This window comes from Carcharodon carcharias, chromosome 19, assembly GCF_017639515.1.
Source record: "Carcharodon carcharias isolate sCarCar2 chromosome 19, sCarCar2.pri, whole genome shotgun sequence".
In the NCBI taxonomy this organism is placed as follows: Eukaryota; Metazoa; Chordata; class Chondrichthyes; order Lamniformes; family Lamnidae; genus Carcharodon; species Carcharodon carcharias.
In genome coordinates, this window is record NC_054485.1 from 58,955,010 (window position 1) to 58,972,420 (window position 17,411).

The 17,411-nt window shown below is 66.3% G+C and overlaps 1 pseudogene; it reads right to left on the minus strand.

Annotated features, from left to right (window-relative positions):
* Positions 1 to 1,664: 1,664 nt before the first annotated feature.
* LOC121291194 overlaps positions 1,665 to 17,411 on the minus strand; it is a 27,189-nt pseudogene continuing 11,442 nt past the window's right edge.

Sequence of the window (17,411 nt, forward strand, 5' to 3'; positions counted from 1 at the left end):
GGGGCTGTGATTGGTGCTGTGGCTGTGACTGGGGCAATGACTGGTGCTGGGGCTGTGACTGGGGCTGGGGCTGTGTCTGGGGCAATGACTGGTGCTGGGGCTGTGACTGGGGCGGTGATTGGTGCTGTGGCTGTGACTGGGGCAATGACTGGGGCTGGGGCTGTGACTGGGGCTGGGGCTGTGTCTGGGGCTGGAGCTGAGGCTGTGAGAGGGGCTGGGGCAGGGACTGTGGCTGAGGCTAGGGCTGTGAGTGGGGCTGGGGCTGTACCTGGGTCTGGGGCTGGGGCCTGTTGCTGTGACTGAGGCTGTGACTGGGGCCGTGACTGGGGCTGGGTCAGTGCCTGGGGCTGGGGCTGGGACTGTGGCTGGGGCTAGGGCTGTGAGTGGGGCTGAGGCTGTGACTGGTCTGGGGCTATGGCTGTGAGTGGGGCTATGGCTGTGAGTCGGGCTGGGGCTGTGACTGGGGCTGTGACTGGGGCTGTGACTGGGGCTGGGGCTGGGGCTTCGGCTGTGACTGGGGCTGTGACTGGGGCTGTGACTGGGGCAGGGGCTGGGGGATGTTGCTGTGACTGGGGCTGCGATTGTTGCTGGGGCTGTGACTGGGGCTGTGACTGGGTCTGTGTGGGGCTGGTGCCTTGACTGGGCGTGAGACTGGGGCTGGAGTTGTGACTGTGGCTGGGGCTGTGACTGGGGCTGGGGTTGGGGCTGGGGCTGGGGCTGTGCTTGGGGCTGAGGCTGTGCCTGGGGCTGGGGCTGGAGCTGTGGCTGAGACTGGGGCTGGGGCTGTGACTGGGGCTGGGGCTTTGCCTGGGGCTGGGGCTGGGGCTTTGACTGGGGCTGGGGCTGTGCCTGGGGCTGGGGCTGTGGCTGTGAATGGGGCTCAGCCTGGGGCTGTGACTGAGGCTGTGTCAGGGGCTGGTGCCTTGACAGGGCCTGAGACTGGGGCTGGAGCTGGAGCTGGGGTTGTGACTGGGGTTGGCGCTGCTGCTGCGACTGGGGCTGGAGCTCTGACTGGGGCTGCGGCTGGGACTGGGGCTTTGGCTGTGACTGGGGCTGTGATTGGTGCTGTGGCTGTGATGGGGCTGTGATTGGGGCTCTGACTGTGACTGTGGCGGTGCTTGTGACTGGGGCTGGGGCTGGACTGGGATTGTGACTGCGGCTGTGACTGGGGCTGCGGCTGGACTGGGCCTATGACTGGGGATGTGACTAGGGCTGTGACTAGGACTGGGGCTGTGTCTGCGGCTGTGACTGGGGTTGGGGCTGGGGCTGGGGCTGTGCTTGGGGCTGAGGCTGTGCTTGGGGCTGGAGCTGTGGCTGAGACTGGGGTTGGGGCTGTGACTGGGGCTGGGGCTGTGCCTGGGGCTGGGGCTGGGGGATGTTGCTGTGACTGGGGCTGCGATTGTTGCTGGAGCTGTGACTGGGGCTGTGACTGGGGCTGTGTCTGGGCCTGGTGCCTTGACTGGGCCTGAGACTGGGGATGGAGCTGGAGCTGGGGTTGTGACTGGGGTTGGGGCTGCTGCTGTTACTGGGGCTGGAGCTCTGACTGGGGCTGCAGCTGGGACTGGGGCTTTGGCTGTGACTGGGGCTGTGATTGGTGCTGTAGCTGTGATGGGGCTGTGATTGGGGCTGTGACTGTGACTGTGGCGGTGCTTGTGACTGGGGCTGGGGCTGGGACTGGGATTGTGACTGGGGCTGTGACTGGGGCTGGGGCTGCGGCTGGGGCAGTGACTGGGGCTGTGGCTGTGACTGGGGTTGGGGCTGTGACTGGGGTTGGGGCTGTGACTGAGGCTGGGGCTGGGGCTGTGACTGGGGCTGTGACTCGGGCTGGGGCTGTGACTGAGGCTGTGACTGGGGCTGGGGCAGTGACTGGGGCTGGGGCTGTGTCAGGGGCTGTGGCTGAGGCTGTGACTGCGGCTGGGGCTGGGGCAGTGACTGGGGCTGGGGTTGGGCTGTGTCTGGGGCTAGGGATGTGACTGGGGCTGGGGCTGGGGCTGGGGCTGGGGCTGTGCTTGGGGCTGAGGCTGTGCTTGGGGCTGGAGCTGTGGCTGAGACTGGGGCTGGGGCTGTGCCTGGGGCTGGGGCTGGGGGATGTTGCTGTGACTGTGGCTGCGATTGTTGCTGGGGCTGTGTCTGGGCCTGGTGCCTTTACTGGGCCTGAGACTGGGGCTGGAGCTGAGCTGAGGTTGTGACTGGGGTTGGGGCTCTGACTGGGGCTGCGGCTGGGACTGGGGCTGTGATTGGGGCTGTGACTGTTTCTGTGGCTGTGCTTTTGACTGGGGCTGGGGCTGGGACTGGGTCTGTGTCTGGGGCTGGTGCCTTGACTGGGCCTGAGACTGGGGCTGGAGCTGGAGCTGGGGTTGTGACTGGGGTTGAGGCTGCTGCTGTGACTGGGGCTGGAGCTCTGACTGGGGCTGGGTCTGGGACTGGGGCTTTGGCTGTGACTGGGGCTATTATCAGTGCTGTGGCTGTGATGGGGCTGTGATTGGGGCTGTGACTGTGACTGTGGCGGTGCTAGTGACTGGGGCTGGGGCTGGACTGGGATTGTGACTGCGGCTGTGACTGGGGCTGCGGCTGGACTGGCCTATGACTGGGGATATGACTGGGGCTGTGACTAGGACTGGTGCCGTGTCTGTAGCTCTGACTGAGGCTGGGGTTGGGGCTGCTGCTGTGACTGGTGCTGTTACTGGGGCTGTGACTGGGGCTGGGGCTGTGACAGGGGCTGTGATTGGGATTGGGACTGGGGCTGGGGCAGTGACTGGGGCTGGGGCTGGGGCTGTGAATGGGGCTGGGGCTGGGGCCATGTCTGCGGCTGTGACTGAGGCTGGGGTTGGGGCTGCTGCTGTGACTGGGGCTGTTAGTGGGGCTGTGACTGGGGCAGTGACTGGGGCAGTGACTGGGGCTGTGACTGGGGCTGTGACTGGGGTTGTGACTGGGGTTGGGGCTGCTGCTGTGACTGGGGCTGGAGCTCTGACTGGGGATGGGGCTGGGACTGGGGATTCGTCTGGGACTGGGGCTGTGATTGGTGCTGTAGCTGTGATGGGGCTGTGATTGGGGCTGTGACTGGGGCTGAGGCTGGACTGGGCCTATGACTTGGGATGTGACTGGGGCTGTGACTAGGACTGGGGCCATGTCTGCGGCTGTGACTGGGTCTGTTACTGGGTCTGTGACAGGGGCAGGGACTGGGGCTGTGACTGGGGCTGTGATTGGGATTGGGACAGGGGCTGGGGCAGTGACTGGGGTTGGGGCTGGGGCTGTGACTGGGGCTGGGTCTGGGGCAGTGACTGGGGCTGTGACTGGGGCTGGGGCTGGGGCAGTGACTGGGGCTGTGGCTGTGACTGGGGTTGGGGCTGTGACTGAGGCTGTGACTGGGGCTAGGACAGTGACTGGGGCTGGGGCTGTGTCTGGGGCTGGATAAGCGACTGGGGCTGGGGCTGTGTCAGGGGCTGGGGCTGTGGCTGTGACTGGGGTGGGGCTGGGGCAGTGACTGGGGCTTGGTCAGTGACTGGTGCTGGGGCTGTGTCTGAGGCTGGGGCTGTGTCTGGGGCTGGAGCTCAGTCTGTGAGAGGGGCTGGGGCTGGGGCTGCAACTGTGACTGGGGCTGGAGCTGGGGCTGGGGCTGTGACTGGGGTTGGGGCTGCTGCTGTGACTGGGGCTGGAGCTCTGACTGCGGCTGGGGCTGGGGCTGGGGCTGGGACTGGGGCTTTGGCTGTGACTGTGGCTGTGCTTGTGCCTGAGGCTGCGGCTGGACTGGGCCTATGACTGGGGATGTGACTAGGGCTATGACTAGGACTGGGGCCGTGTCTGCGGCTCTGACTGAGGCTGGCGTTGGGGCTGCTGCTGTGAATGGGGCTGTTACTGGGGCTGTGACTGGGGCTGGGGCTGTGATAGGGGCTGTGATTGGGATTGGGACTGGGGCTGGGGCAGTGACTGGGGTTGGGGCTGGGGCTGTGACTGGGGCTTGGGCTGGGGCTGGGGCTGGGGCAGTGACTGGGGCAGTGACTGGGGCTGGGGCTGGGGCTGTGTCTGGGGCTGGATAAGCGGCTGGGGCTGGGGCTGTGTCAGGGGCTGAGGCTGTGACTGCAGCTGGGGCTGGGGCAGTGACTGGGGCTGGGGTTGGGGCTGTGTCTGGGGCTAGGGATGTGACGGCGGCTGGGTCTGGGGCTGGGGCTGGGGCTGTGACTGGACCTGGGGCTGGGGCTGTGCCTGGGGCTGGGGCTGTGCCTGGGGCAGGGGCTGGGGGATGTTGCTGTGACTGGGGCTGCGATTGTTGCTGGGGATGTGACTGGGGCTGTGTCTGGGCCTGGTGCCTTGACTGGGCCTGAGACTGGGGCTGGAGCTGGAGCTGGGGTTGTGACTGGGGTTTCGGGCTGCTGCTGTGACTGGGGCTGGAGCTCTGACTGGGGCTGCGCTGGGACTGGGGCTTTGGCTGTGACTGGGGCTGTGATTGGTGCTGTGGCTGTGATGGGGCTGTGATTGGGGCTCTGACTGTGACTGTGGCTGTGCTTGAGACTGGGGCTGGGGCTGGGACTGGGATTGTGACTGCGGCTGTGACTGGGGCTGCGGCTGGACTGGGCCTATGACTGGGGATGTGACTAGGGCTGTGACTAGGACTGGGGCTGTGTCTGCGGCTGTGACTGAGGCTGGGGTTGGGGCTGGGGCTGGGGCTGTGCTTGGGGCTGAGGCTGTGCTTGGGGCTGGAGCTGTGGCTGAGACTGGGGCTGGGGCTGTGACTGTGGCTGCGATTGTTGCTGGGGCTGTGACTGGGGCTGTGTCTGGGCCTGTTGCCTTGACTGGGCCTGAGACTGGGGCTGGAGCAGGAGCTGGGGCTGTGACTGGGACTGGGGCTGTGTCTGCGGCTGGAGCTGAGGCTGTGAGACGGGCTGGGGCTGGGGCTGCAACTGTGACTGGGGCTGGAGCTCTGACTGGGGCTGGGGCTGGGACTGGGGCTTTGGCTGTGACTGGGGCTATGATTGGTGCTGTGGCTGTGATGGGGCTGTGACTGGGGCTGGGGTTGAGGATTCGGCTGTGACTGGGGCTGTGACTGGGGTTGAGGCTGCTGCTGTGACTGGGTCTGGTGCTCTGACTGGGGCTGCGGCTGGGACTGGGGCTTCGGCTGTGACTGGGGCTGTGATTGGTGCTGTAGCTGTGATGGGGCTGTGATTGGGGCTGTGACTGTGACTGTGGCGGTGCTTGTGACTGGGGCTGGGGCTCGGACTGGGATTGTGACTGCGGCTGTTACTGAGGCTGCGGCTGGACTGGGCCTATGACTGGGGATGTGACTAGGGCTGTGACTAGGACTGGGGCCGTGTCTGTGGCTCTGCCTGAGGCTGGGGTTGGGGCTGCTGCTGTGACTGGGGCTGTTACTGGGGCTGTGACTGGGGCTGGGTCAGTGCCTGGGGCTGGGGCTGGGACTGTGGCTGGGGCTAGGGCTGTGAGTGGGGCTGAGGCTGTGACTGGGTCTGGGGCTATGGCTGTGAGTGGGGCTGGGGCTGTGACTGGGGCTGTGACTGGGGCTGTGTCTGGGGCTGGGGCTGGGGCTTCGGCTGTGACTGGGGCTGTGACTGGGGCTGTGACTGGGGCAGGGGCTGGGGGATGTTGCTGTGACTGGGACTGCGATTGTTGCTGGGGCTGTGACTGGGGCTGTGACTGGGTCTGTGTGGGGCTGGTGCCTTGACAGGGCGTGAGACTGGGGCTGGAGTTGTGACTGTGGCTGGGGCTGTGACTGGGGCTGGGGTTGGGGCTGGGGCTGGGGCTGTGCTTGGGGCTGAGGCTGTGCCTGGGGCTGGGGCTGGAGCTGTGGCTGAGACTGGGGCTGGGGCTGTGACTGGGGCTGGGGCTTTGCCTGGGGCTGGGGCTGGGGCTTTGACTGGGGCTGGGGCTGTGCCTGGGGCTGGGGCTGTGGCTGTGAATGGGGCTCAGCCTGGGGCTGTGACTGAGGCTGTGTCAGGGGCTGGTGCCTTGACAGGGCCTGAGACTGGGGCTGGAGCTGGAGCTGGGGTTGTGACTGGGGTTGGCGCTGCTGCTGCGACTGGGGCTGGAGCTCTGACTGGGGCTGCGGCTGGGACTGGGGCTTTGGCTGTGACTGGGGCTGTGATTGGTGCTGTGGCTGTGATGGGGCTGTGATTGGGGCTCTGACTGTGACTGTGGCGGTGCTTGTGACTGGGGCTGGGGCTGGACTGGGATTGTGACTGCGGCTGTGACTGGGGCTGCGGCTGGACTGGGCCTATGACTGGGGATGTGACTAGGGCTGTGACTAGGACTGGGGCTGTGTCTGCGGCTGTGACTGGGGTTGGGGCTGGGGCTGGGGCTGTGCTTGGGGCTGAGGCTGTGCTTGGGGCTGGAGCTGTGGCTGAGACTGGGGTTGGGGCTGTGACTGGGGCTGGGGCTGTGCCTGGGGCTGGGGCTGGGGGATGTTGCTGTGACTGGGGCTGCGATTGTTGCTGGGGCTGTGACTGGGGCTGTGACTGGGGCTGTGTCTGGGCCTGGTGCCTTGACTGGGCCTGAGACTGGGGATGGAGCTGGAGCTGGGGTTGTGACTGGGGTTGGGGCTGCTGCTGTTACTGGGGCTGGAGCTCTGACTGGGGCTGCAGCTGGGACTGGGGCTTTGGCTGTGACTGGGGCTGTGATTGGTGCTGTAGCTGTGATGGGGCTGTGATTGGGGCTGTGACTGTGACTGTGGCGGTGCTTGTGACTGGGGCTGGGGCTGGGACTGGGATTGTGACTGGGGCTGTGACTGGGGCTGGGGCTGCGGCTGGGGCAGTGACTGGGGCTGTGGCTGTGACTGGGGTTGGGGCTGTGACTGGGGTTGGGGCTGTGACTGAGGCTGGGGCTGGGGCTGTGACTGGGGCTGTGACTCGGGCTGGGGCTGGGGCAGTGACTGGGGCTGTGGCTGTGACTGGGGTTGGGGCTGTGACTGAGGCTGTGACTGGGGCTGGGGCAGTGACTGGGGCTGGGGCTGTGTCAGGGGCTGTGGCTGAGGCTGTGACTGCGGCTGGGGCTGGGGCAGTGACTGGGGCTGGGGTTGGGCTGTGTCTGGGGCTAGGGATGTGACTGGGGCTGGGGCTGGGGCTGGGGCTGGGGCTGTGCTTGGGGCTGAGGCTGTGTTTGGGGCTGGAGCTGTGGCTGAGACTGGGGCTGGGGCTGTGCCTGGGGCTGGGGCTGGGGCTTGTTGCTGTGACTGTGGCTGCGATTGTTGCTGGGGCTGTGTCTGGGCCTGGTGCCTTTACTGGGCCTGAGACTGGGGCTGGAGCTGGAGCTGAGGTTGTGACTGGGGTTGGGGCTCTGACTGGGGCTGCGGCTGGGACTGGGGCTGTGATTGGGGCTGTGACTGTTTCTGTGGCTGTGCTTTTGACTGGGGCTGGGGCTGGGACTGGGTCTGTGTCTGGGGCTGGTGCCTTGACTGGGCCTGAGACTGGGGCTGGAGCTGGAGCTGGGGTTGTGACTGGGGTTGAGGCTGCTGCTGTGACTGGGGCTGGAGCTCTGACTGGGGCTGGGTCTGGGACTGGGGCTTTGGCTGTGACTGGGGCTATGATCAGTGCTGTGGCTGTGATGGGGCTGTGATTGGGGCTGTGACTGTGACTGTGGCGGTGCTTGTGACTGGGGCTGGGGCTGGACTGGGATTGTGACTGCGGCTGTGACTGGGGCTGCGGCTGGACTGGCCTATGACTGGGGATATGACTGGGGCTGTGACTAGGACTGGTGCCGTGTCTGCGGCTCTGACTGAGGCTGGGGTTGGGGCTGCTGCTGTGACTGGTGCTGTTACTGGGGCTGTGACTGGGGCTGGGGCTGTGACAGGGGCTGTGATTGGGATTGGGACTGGGGCTGGGGCAGTGACTGGGGCTGGGGCTGGGGCTGTGAATGGGGCTGGGGCTGGGGCAGTGACTGGGGCTGTGACTGGGGCTGGGGCTGTGACTGGGACTGGGGGGCTGGGGCTGGGGCAGTGACTGGGGCTGTGGCTGTGACTGGGGTTGGTGCTGTGACTGAGGCTGTGACTGGGGCTGGGGCAGTGACTGGGGCTGGGTCTGTGTCTGGGTCTGGGGCTGTGTCTTGGGGTTGGATAAGCGGCTGGGGCTGGGGCTGTGACAGGGGCTGGGGCTGAGGCTGTGACTGCGGCTGTGACTGGAGCAGTGACTGGGGCTGGGGCTGGGGCTGTGTCTGGGGCTAGGGATGTGACTGGGGCTGGGGCAGGGGCTGGGGCTGGGGCTGTGCTTGGGGCTGAGGCTGTGACTGGGGCTGTGTTTGGGGCTGGGGCTGTGCTTGGGGCTGAGGCTGTGCCTGGGGCTGGAGCTGTGGCTGAGACTCAGACTGGGGCAGTGACTGGGGCTGTGTCTGGGGCTGGGGCTGTGTCTGGGGCTAGGGATGTGACTGCGGCTGGGGCAGGGGCTGGAGCTGTGGCTAAGACTGGGGCTGGGGCTGTGACTGGTGCTGTGTCTGGGGCTGGGGCTGTGCTTGGGGTTGAGGCTGTGCCTGGGGCTGGAGCTGTGGCTGAGACAGGGGCTGGGGCTGTGACTGGGGCTGGGGCTTGGGCTTCGGCTGTGACTGGGGCTGTGATTGGTGCTGTGGCTGTGACTGGGGCGGTGATTGGTGCTGTGGCTGTGACTGGGGCAATGACTGGTGCTGGGGCTGTGACTGGGACTGGGGCTGTGTCTGCGGCTGGAGCTGAGGCTGTGAGACGGGCTGGGGCTGGGGCTGCAACTGTGACTGGGGCTGGAGCTCTGACTGGGGCTGGGGCTGGGGCTGGGGCTTCGGCTGTGACTGGGGCTGCGATTGTTGCTGGGGCTGTGACTGGGTCTGTGTGGGGCTGGTGCCTTGACTGGGCCTGAGACTGGGGCTGGAGCTGGAGCTGGGGTTGTGACTGGGGTTGGGGCTGCTGCTGTGACTGGGGCTGGAGCTCTGACTGGGGATGGGGCTGGGACTGGGGATTTGGCTGTGACTGGGGCTGTGATTGGTGCTGTAGCTGTGATGGGGCTGTGATTGGGGCTGTGACTGTGACTGTGGCGGTGCTTGTGACTGGGGCTGGGGCTGGGACTGGGATTGTGACTGGGGCTGTGACTGGGGCTGGGGCTGCGGCTGGGGCAGTGACTGGGGCTGTGGCTGTGACTGGGGTTGGGGCTGTGACTGGGGTTGGGGCTGTGACTGAGGCTGGGGCTGGGGCTGTGACTGGGGCTGTGACTCGGGCTGGGGCTGTGACTGAGGCTGTGACTGGGGCTGGGGCAGTGACTGGGGCTGGGGCTGTGTCAGGGGCTGTGGCTGAGGCTGTGACTGCGGCTGGGGCTGGGGCAGTGACTGGGGCTGGGGTTGGGCTGTGTCTGGGGCTAGGGATGTGACTGGGGCTGGGGCTGGGGCTGGGGCTGGGGCTGTGCTTGGGGCTGAGGCTGTGCTTGGGGCTGGAGCTGTGGCTGAGACTGGGGCTGGGGCTGTGCCTGGGGCTGGGGCTGGGGGATGTTGCTGTGACTGTGGCTGCGATTGTTGCTGGGGCTGTGTCTGGGCCTGGTGCCTTTACTGGGCCTGAGACTGGGGCTGGAGCTGAGCTGAGGTTGTGACTGGGGTTGGGGCTCTGACTGGGGCTGCGGCTGGGACTGGGGCTGTGATTGGGGCTGTGACTGTTTCTGTGGCTGTGCTTTTGACTGGGGCTGGGGCTGGGACTGGGTCTGTGTCTGGGGCTGGTGCCTTGACTGGGCCTGAGACTGGGGCTGGAGCTGGAGCTGGGGTTGTGACTGGGGTTGAGGCTGCTGCTGTGACTGGGGCTGGAGCTCTGACTGGGGCTGGGTCTGGGACTGGGGCTTTGGCTGTGACTGGGGCTATTATCAGTGCTGTGGCTGTGATGGGGCTGTGATTGGGGCTGTGACTGTGACTGTGGCGGTGCTAGTGACTGGGGCTGGGGCTGGACTGGGATTGTGACTGCGGCTGTGACTGGGGCTGCGGCTGGACTGGCCTATGACTGGGGATATGACTGGGGCTGTGACTAGGACTGGTGCCGTGTCTGTAGCTCTGACTGAGGCTGGGGTTGGGGCTGCTGCTGTGACTGGTGCTGTTACTGGGGCTGTGACTGGGGCTGGGGCTGTGACAGGGGCTGTGATTGGGATTGGGACTGGGGCTGGGGCAGTGACTGGGGCTGGGGCTGGGGCTGTGAATGGGGCTGGGGCTGGGGCCATGTCTGCGGCTGTGACTGAGGCTGGGGTTGGGGCTGCTGCTGTGACTGGGGCTGTTAGTGGGGCTGTGACTGGGGCAGTGACTGGGGCAGTGACTGGGGCTGTGACTGGGGCTGTGACTGGGGTTGTGACTGGGGTTGGGGCTGCTGCTGTGACTGGGGCTGGAGCTCTGACTGGGGATGGGGCTGGGACTGGGGATTCGTCTGGGACTGGGGCTGTGATTGGTGCTGTAGCTGTGATGGGGCTGTGATTGGGGCTGTGACTGGGGCTGAGGCTGGACTGGGCCTATGACTTGGGATGTGACTGGGGCTGTGACTAGGACTGGGGCCATGTCTGCGGCTGTGACTGGGTCTGTTACTGGGTCTGTGACAGGGGCAGGGACTGGGGCTGTGACTGGGGCTGTGATTGGGATTGGGACAGGGGCTGGGGCAGTGACTGGGGTTGGGGCTGGGGCTGTGACTGGGGCTGGGTCTGGGGCAGTGACTGGGGCTGTGACTGGGGCTGGGGCTGGGGCAGTGACTGGGGCTGTGGCTGTGACTGGGGTTGGGGCTGTGACTGAGGCTGTGACTGGGGCTAGGACAGTGACTGGGGCTGGGGCTGTGTCTGGGGCTGGATAAGCGACTGGGGCTGGGGCTGTGTCAGGGGCTGGGGCTGTGGCTGTGACTGGGGTGGGGCTGGGGCAGTGACTGGGGCTTGGTCAGTGACTGGTGCTGGGGCTGTGTCTGAGGCTGGGGCTGTGTCTGGGGCTGGAGCTCAGTCTGTGAGAGGGGCTGGGGCTGGGGCTGCAACTGTGACTGGGGCTGGAGCTGGGGCTGGGGCTGTGACTGGGGTTGGGGCTGCTGCTGTGACTGGGGCTGGAGCTCTGACTGCGGCTGGGGCTGGGGCTGGGGCTGGGACTGGGGCTTTGGCTGTGACTGTGGCTGTGCTTGTGCCTGAGGCTGCGGCTGGACTGGGCCTATGACTGGGGATGTGACTAGGGCTATGACTAGGACTGGGGCCATGTCTGCGGCTCTGACTGAGGCTGGCGTTGGGGCTGCTGCTGTGACTGGGGCTGTTACTGGGGCTGTGACTGGGGCTGGGGCTGTGATAGGGGCTGTGATTGGGATTGGGACTGGGGCTGGGGCAGTGACTGGGGTTGGGGCTGGGGCTGTGACTGGGGCTTGGGCTGTGTCTGGGGCTGGGGCAGTGACTGGGGCAGTGACTGGGGCTGGGGCTGGGGCTGTGTCTGGGGCTGGATAAGCGGCTGGGGCTGGGGCTGTCAGGGGCTGAGGCTGTGACTGCAGCTGGGGCTGGGGCAGTGACTGGGGCTGGGGTTGGGGCTGTGTCTGGGGCTAGGGATGTGACGGCGGCTGGGTCTGGGGCTGGGGCTGGGGCTGTGACTGGAGCTGGGGCTGGGGCTGTGACTGGGGCTGGGGCTGTGCCTGGGGCAGGGGCTGGGGGATGTTGCTGTGACTGGGGCTGCGATTGTTGCTGGGGCTGTGACTGGGGCTGTGACTGGGGCTGTGTCTGGGCCTGGTGCCTTGACTGGGCCTGAGACTGGGGCTGGAGCTGGAGCTGGGGTTGTGACTGGAGTTGGGGCTGCTGCTGTGACTGGGGCTGGAGCTCTGACTGGGGCTGCGCTGGGACTGGGGCTTTGGCTGTGACTGGGGCTGTGATTGGTGCTGTGGCTGTGATGGGGCTGTCATTGGGGCTCTGACTGTGACTGTGGCTGTGCTTGAGACTGGGGCTGGGGCTGGGACTGGGATTGTGACTGCGGCTGTGACTGGGGCTGCGGCTGGACTGGGCCTATGACTGGGGATGTGACTAGGGCTGTGACTAGGACTGGGGCCGCATCTGCGGCTGTGACTGAGGCTGGGGTTGGGGCTGGGGCTGGGGCTGTGCTTGGGGCTGAGGCTGTGCTTGGGGCTGGAGCTGTGGCTGAGACTGGGGCTGTGGCTGTGACTGGGGCTGGGGCTGGGTCATGTTGCTGTGACTGGGGCTGCGATTGTTGCTGGGGCTGTGACTGGGCCTGTGACTGGGGCTGTGTCTGGGCCTGGTGCCTTGACTGGCCTGAGACTGGGGCTGGAGCTGGAGCTGGGGTTGTGACTGGGGTTGGGGCTGCTGCTGTGACTGGGTCTGGAGCTCTGACTGGGGCTGCGGCTGGGACTGGGGCTTCGGCTGTGACTGGGGCTGTGATTGGTGCTGTAGCTGTGATGGGGCTGTGATTGGGGCTGTGACTGTGACTGTGGCGGTGCTTGTGACTGGGGCTGGGGCTGGGACTGGGATTGTGACTGCGGCTGTTACTGAGGCTGCGGCTGGACTGGGCCTATGACTGGGGATGTGACTAGGGCTGTGACTTGGTATGGGGCCGTGTCTGTGGCTCTGCCTGAGGCTGGGGTTGGGGCTGCTGCTGTGACTGGGGCTGTTACTGGGGCTGTGACTGGGGCTGGGGCTGTGACAGGGGCTGTGATTGGGATTGGGACTGGGGCTGGCGCAGTGACTGGGGCTGTGACTGGGGCTGGGGCTGGGGCAGTGACTGGGGCTGTGACTGGGGCTGGGCCTGGGGCTGGGGCAGTGACTGGGCTGTGGCTGTGACTGGGGCTGTGGCTGTGACTGAGGCTGTGACTGGGGCTGGGGCAGTGACTGCGGTTGGGGCTGTGTCTGGGGCTAGGGATGTGACTGGGTCTGTGGCTGTGGCTGGGGCTGGGGCTGTGCTTGGGGCTGAGGCTGTGCTTGGGGCTGGAGCTGTGGCTGTGCCTGGGGCAGGGGCTGGGGGATGTTGCTGTGACTGGGACTGCGACTGTTGCTGGGGCTGTGACTGGGGCTGTGACTGGGGCTGTGTCTGGGCCTGTTGCCTTGACTGGGCCTGAGACTGGGGCTGGAGCAGGAGCTGAGGTTGTGACTGGGGTTGGGGCTGTGTCTGCGGCTGGAGCTGAGGCTGTGAGACGGGCTGGGGCTGGGGCTGCAACTGTGACTGGGGCTGGAGCTCTGACTGGGGCTGGGGCTGGGGCTGGGACTGGGGCTTTGGCTGTGACTGGGGCTATGATTGGTGCTGTGGCTGTGATGGGGCTGTGATTGGGGCTGTGACTGGAGCTGGGCCTGGGGCTGCGGTTGAGGCTGTGACTAGAGCTTGGGCTGGGGCTGGGGCAGTAACTGGGGCTGGGGCTGTGGCTGTGACTGGGGCTGTGACTGGGGCTGGGGCTGGGGCTTCGGCTGTGACTGGGGCTGCGATTGTTACTGGGGCTGTTATTGGGGCTGTGACTGGGGCTGTGTCTGGGGCTGGGTCTGGGGCTGGGTCTGGGGCTGGGTCTGGGGCTGGGTCCGGATCTGGAGCTGGGGCTGGAGCTGGGGCTGTGGTTACGGCCGGGGCTGGGACTGGGGTTGGGGCTGGGGCTGGGGCAGGGCCTGGGGCTGTTGCTGGGGCTGTGACTGGGGTTGGGGCTGCTGCTGTGACTGGGGCTGGAGCTCTGACTGGGGCTGGGGCTGGGACTGGGGCTTTGGCTGTAACTGGGGCTATGATTGGTGCTGTTGCTGTGATGGGACTGTGACTGGTGCTGTGACTGGTGCTGGGACTGGGGCTGGGGCTGAGGCTGGGGCAGTGACTGTGGCTGAGGCTGTGGCTGTGACTGGGGCTGTGACTGGTGCTGGGGCTGGGGCTTCGGATGTGAATGGGGCTGCGATTGTTGCTGGGGCTGTTACTGGGGCTGTGACTGGGGCTGTGTCTGGGACTGGGGCTGTGCTTGGGGCTGAGGCTGTGCCTGGGTCTGGGGCTGGGGGCTGTTGCTGTGACTGGGTCTGTGTGGGGCTGGTGCCTTGACTGGGCCTGAGACTGGGGCTGGAGCTTTGACTGGGGCTGGGGCTGGGACTGGGGCTTTGGCTGTGACTGGGGCTGTGATTAGTGCTGTGGCTATGATGGGGCTGTGATTGGGGCTGGGACTGGGATTGTGACTGCGGCTGTGACTGGGGCTGCGGCTGGACTGGGCCTATGACTGGGGATGTGACTAGGGCTGTGACTAGGACTGGGGCCGCATCTGCGGCTGTGACTGAGGCTGGGGTTGGGGCTGGGGCTGGGGCTGTGCTTGGGGCTGAGGCTGTGCTTGGGGCTGGAGCTGTGGCTGAGACTGGGGCTGGGGCTGTGACTGGGGCTGGGGCTGGGTCATGTTGCTGTGACTGGGGCTGCGATTGTTGCTGGGGCTGTGACTGGGCCTGTGACTGGGGCTGTGTCTGGGCCTGGTGCCTTGACTGGCCTGAGACTGGGGCTGGAGCTGGAGCTGGGGTTGTGACTGGGGTTGGGGCTGCTGCTGTGACTGGGTCTGGAGCTCTGACTGGGGCTGCGGCTGGGACTGGGGCTTCGGCTGTGACTGGGGCTGCGATTGTTGCTGGGGCTGTGACTGGGGCTGTGTCTGGGCCTGTTGCCTTGACTGGGCCTGAGACTGGGGCTGGAGCAGGAGCTGGGGCTGTGACTGGGACTGGGGCTGTGTCTGCGGCTGGAGCTGAGGCTGTGAGACGGGCTGGGGCTGGGGCTGCAACTGTGACTGGGGCTGGAGCTCTGACTGGGGCTGGGGCTGGGGCTGGGACTGGGGCTTTGGCTGTGACTGGGGCTATGATTGGTGCTGTGGCTGTGATGGGGCTGTGACTGGGGCTGGGGTTGAGGATTCGGCTGTGACTGGGGCTGTGACTGGGGTTGAGGCTGCTGCTGTGACTGGGTCTGGAGCTCTGACTGGGGCTGCGGCTGGGACTGGGGCTTCGGCTGTGACTGGGGCTGTGATTGGTGCTGTAGCTGTGATGGGGCTGTGATTGGGGCTGTGACTGTGACTGTGGCGGTGCTTGTGACTGGGGCTGGGGCTGGGACTGGGATTGTGACTGCGGCTGTTACTGAGGCTGCGGCTGGACTGGGCCTATGACTGGGGATGTGACTAGGGCTGTGACTAGGACTGGGGCCGTGTCTGTGGCTCTGCCTGAGGCTGGGGTTGGGGCTGCTGCTGTGACTGGGGCTGTTACTGGGGCTGTGACTGGGGCTGGGGCTGTGACAGGGGCTGTGATTGGGATTGGGACTGGGGCTGGCGCAGTGACTGGGGCTGTGACTGGGGCTGGGGCTGGGGCAGTGACTGGGGCTGTGACTGGGGCTGGGCCTGGGGCTGGGGCAGTGACTGGGGCTGTGGCTGTGACTGGGGCTGTGGCTGTGACTGAGGCTGTGACTGGGGCTGGGGCAGTGACTGCGGTTGGGGCTGTGTCTGGGGCTAGGGATGTGACTGGGTCTGTGGCTGTGGCTGGGGCTGGGGCTGTGCTTGGGGCTGAGGCTGTGCTTGGGGCTGGAGCTGTGGCTGTGCCTGGGGCAGGGGCTGGGGGATGTTGCTGTGACTGGGACTGCGACTGTTGCTGGGGCTGTGACTGGGGCTGTGTCTGGGCCTGTTGCCTTGACTGGGCCTGAGACTGGGGCTGGAGCAGGAGCTGAGGTTGTGACTGGGGTTGGGGCTGTGTCTGCGGCTGGAGCTGAGGCTGTGAGACGGGCTGGGGCTGGGGCTGCAACTGTGACTGGGGCTGGAGCTCTGACTGGGGCTGGGGCTGGGGCTGGGACTGGGGCTTTGGCTGTGACTGGGGCTATGATTGGTGCTGTGGCTGTGATGGGGCTGTGACTGGGGCTGGGGTTGAGGATTCGGCTGTGACTGGGGCTGTGATTGGGGCTGTGACTGGAGCTGGGCCTGGGGCTGCGGTTGAGGCTGTGACTAGAGCTTGGGCTGGGGCTGGGGCAGTAACTGGGGCTGGGGCTGTGGCTGTGACTGGGGCTGTGACTGGGGCTGGGGCTGGGGCTTCGGCTGTGACTGGGGCTGCGATTGTTACTGGGGCTGTTATTGGGGCTGTGACTGGGGCTGGGTCTGGGGCTGGGTCTGGGGCTGGGTCTGGGGCTGGGTCTGGGGCTGGGTCCGGATCTGGAGCTGGGGCTGGAGCTGGGGCTGTGGTTACGGCCGGGGCTGGGACTGGGGTTGGGGCTGGGGCTGGGGCAGGGCCTGGGGCTGTTGCTGGGGCTGTGACTGGGGTTGAGGCTTCGGCTGTGACTGGAGCTGGGCCTGGGTGGGGGGCTGGGGCTGGGGCTGTGGCTGTGACTGGGGCTGTGTCTGGGGCTGGTGCCTTGACTGGACCTGGAGCTGGGGCTGGAGCTGGAGCTGGGGTTGTGACTGGGGTTGGGGCTGCTGCTGTGACTGGGGCTGGAGCTCTGACTGGGGCTGGGGCTGGGACTGGGGCTTTGGCTGTAACTGGGGCTATGATTGGTGCTGTTGCTGTGATGGGACTGTGACTGGTGCTGTGACTGGTGCTGGGACTGGGGCTGGGGCTGAGGCTGGGGCAGTGACTGTGGCTGAGGCTGTGGCTGTGACTGGGGCTGTGACTGGTGCTGGGGCTGGGGCTTCGGATGTGAATGGGGCTGCGATTGTTGCTGGGGCTGTTACTGGGGCTGTGACTGGGGCTGTGTCTGGGACTGGGGCTGTGCTTGGGGCTGAGGCTGTGCCTGGGTCTGGGGCTGGGGGCTGTTGCTGTGACTGGGTCTGTGTGGGGCTGGTGCCTTGACTGGGCCTGAGACTGGGGCTGGAGCTTTGACTGGGGCTGGGGCTGGGACTGGGGCTTTGGCTGTGACTGGGGCTGTGATTAGTGCTGTGGCTATGATGGGGCTGTGATTGGGGCTGTGACTGTGACTGTGGCGGTGCTTGTGACTGGGGCTGGGGCTGGACTGGGCCTATGACTGGGGCTGTGACTAGGACTGGGGCCATGTCTGCGGCTGTGACTGAGGCTGGGGTTGGGGCTGCTGCTGTGACTGGGCTGTTAGTGGGGCTGTGACTGGGGCTGTGACTGAGGCTGTGACTGGGGCTGGGGCAGTGACTGGGACTGGGGCTGTGGCTGTGACTGCGGTTGGAGCTGTGACTGAGGCTGTGACTGGGGCTGGGGCAGTGACTGGGGCTGGGGCTGTGTCTGGGGCTGGGGCTGGGCCTGTTGCTGTGACTGAGACTGTGACTGGGGCTGGGGCTGTGGCTGTGACTGGGGCTGGGGCTGGGGCTCGGGCAGTGACTGGGACTGGGGCTGTGGCTGTGACTGGTGCTGCGATTGTTGCTGGGGCTGTGACTGGGGCTGTGTCTGCGGCTGGTGCCTTGAGTGGGCCTGAGATGGTGACTGGTGCTGGGGCAGTGGCTGGGACTGGGGCTAGGGCTAGGGCTGGGGCTGGGGCTGTGGCTGTGACTGGGGCAGGTGACTGTGGCGGTGCTTGTGACTGGGGCTGGGGCTGGACTGGGA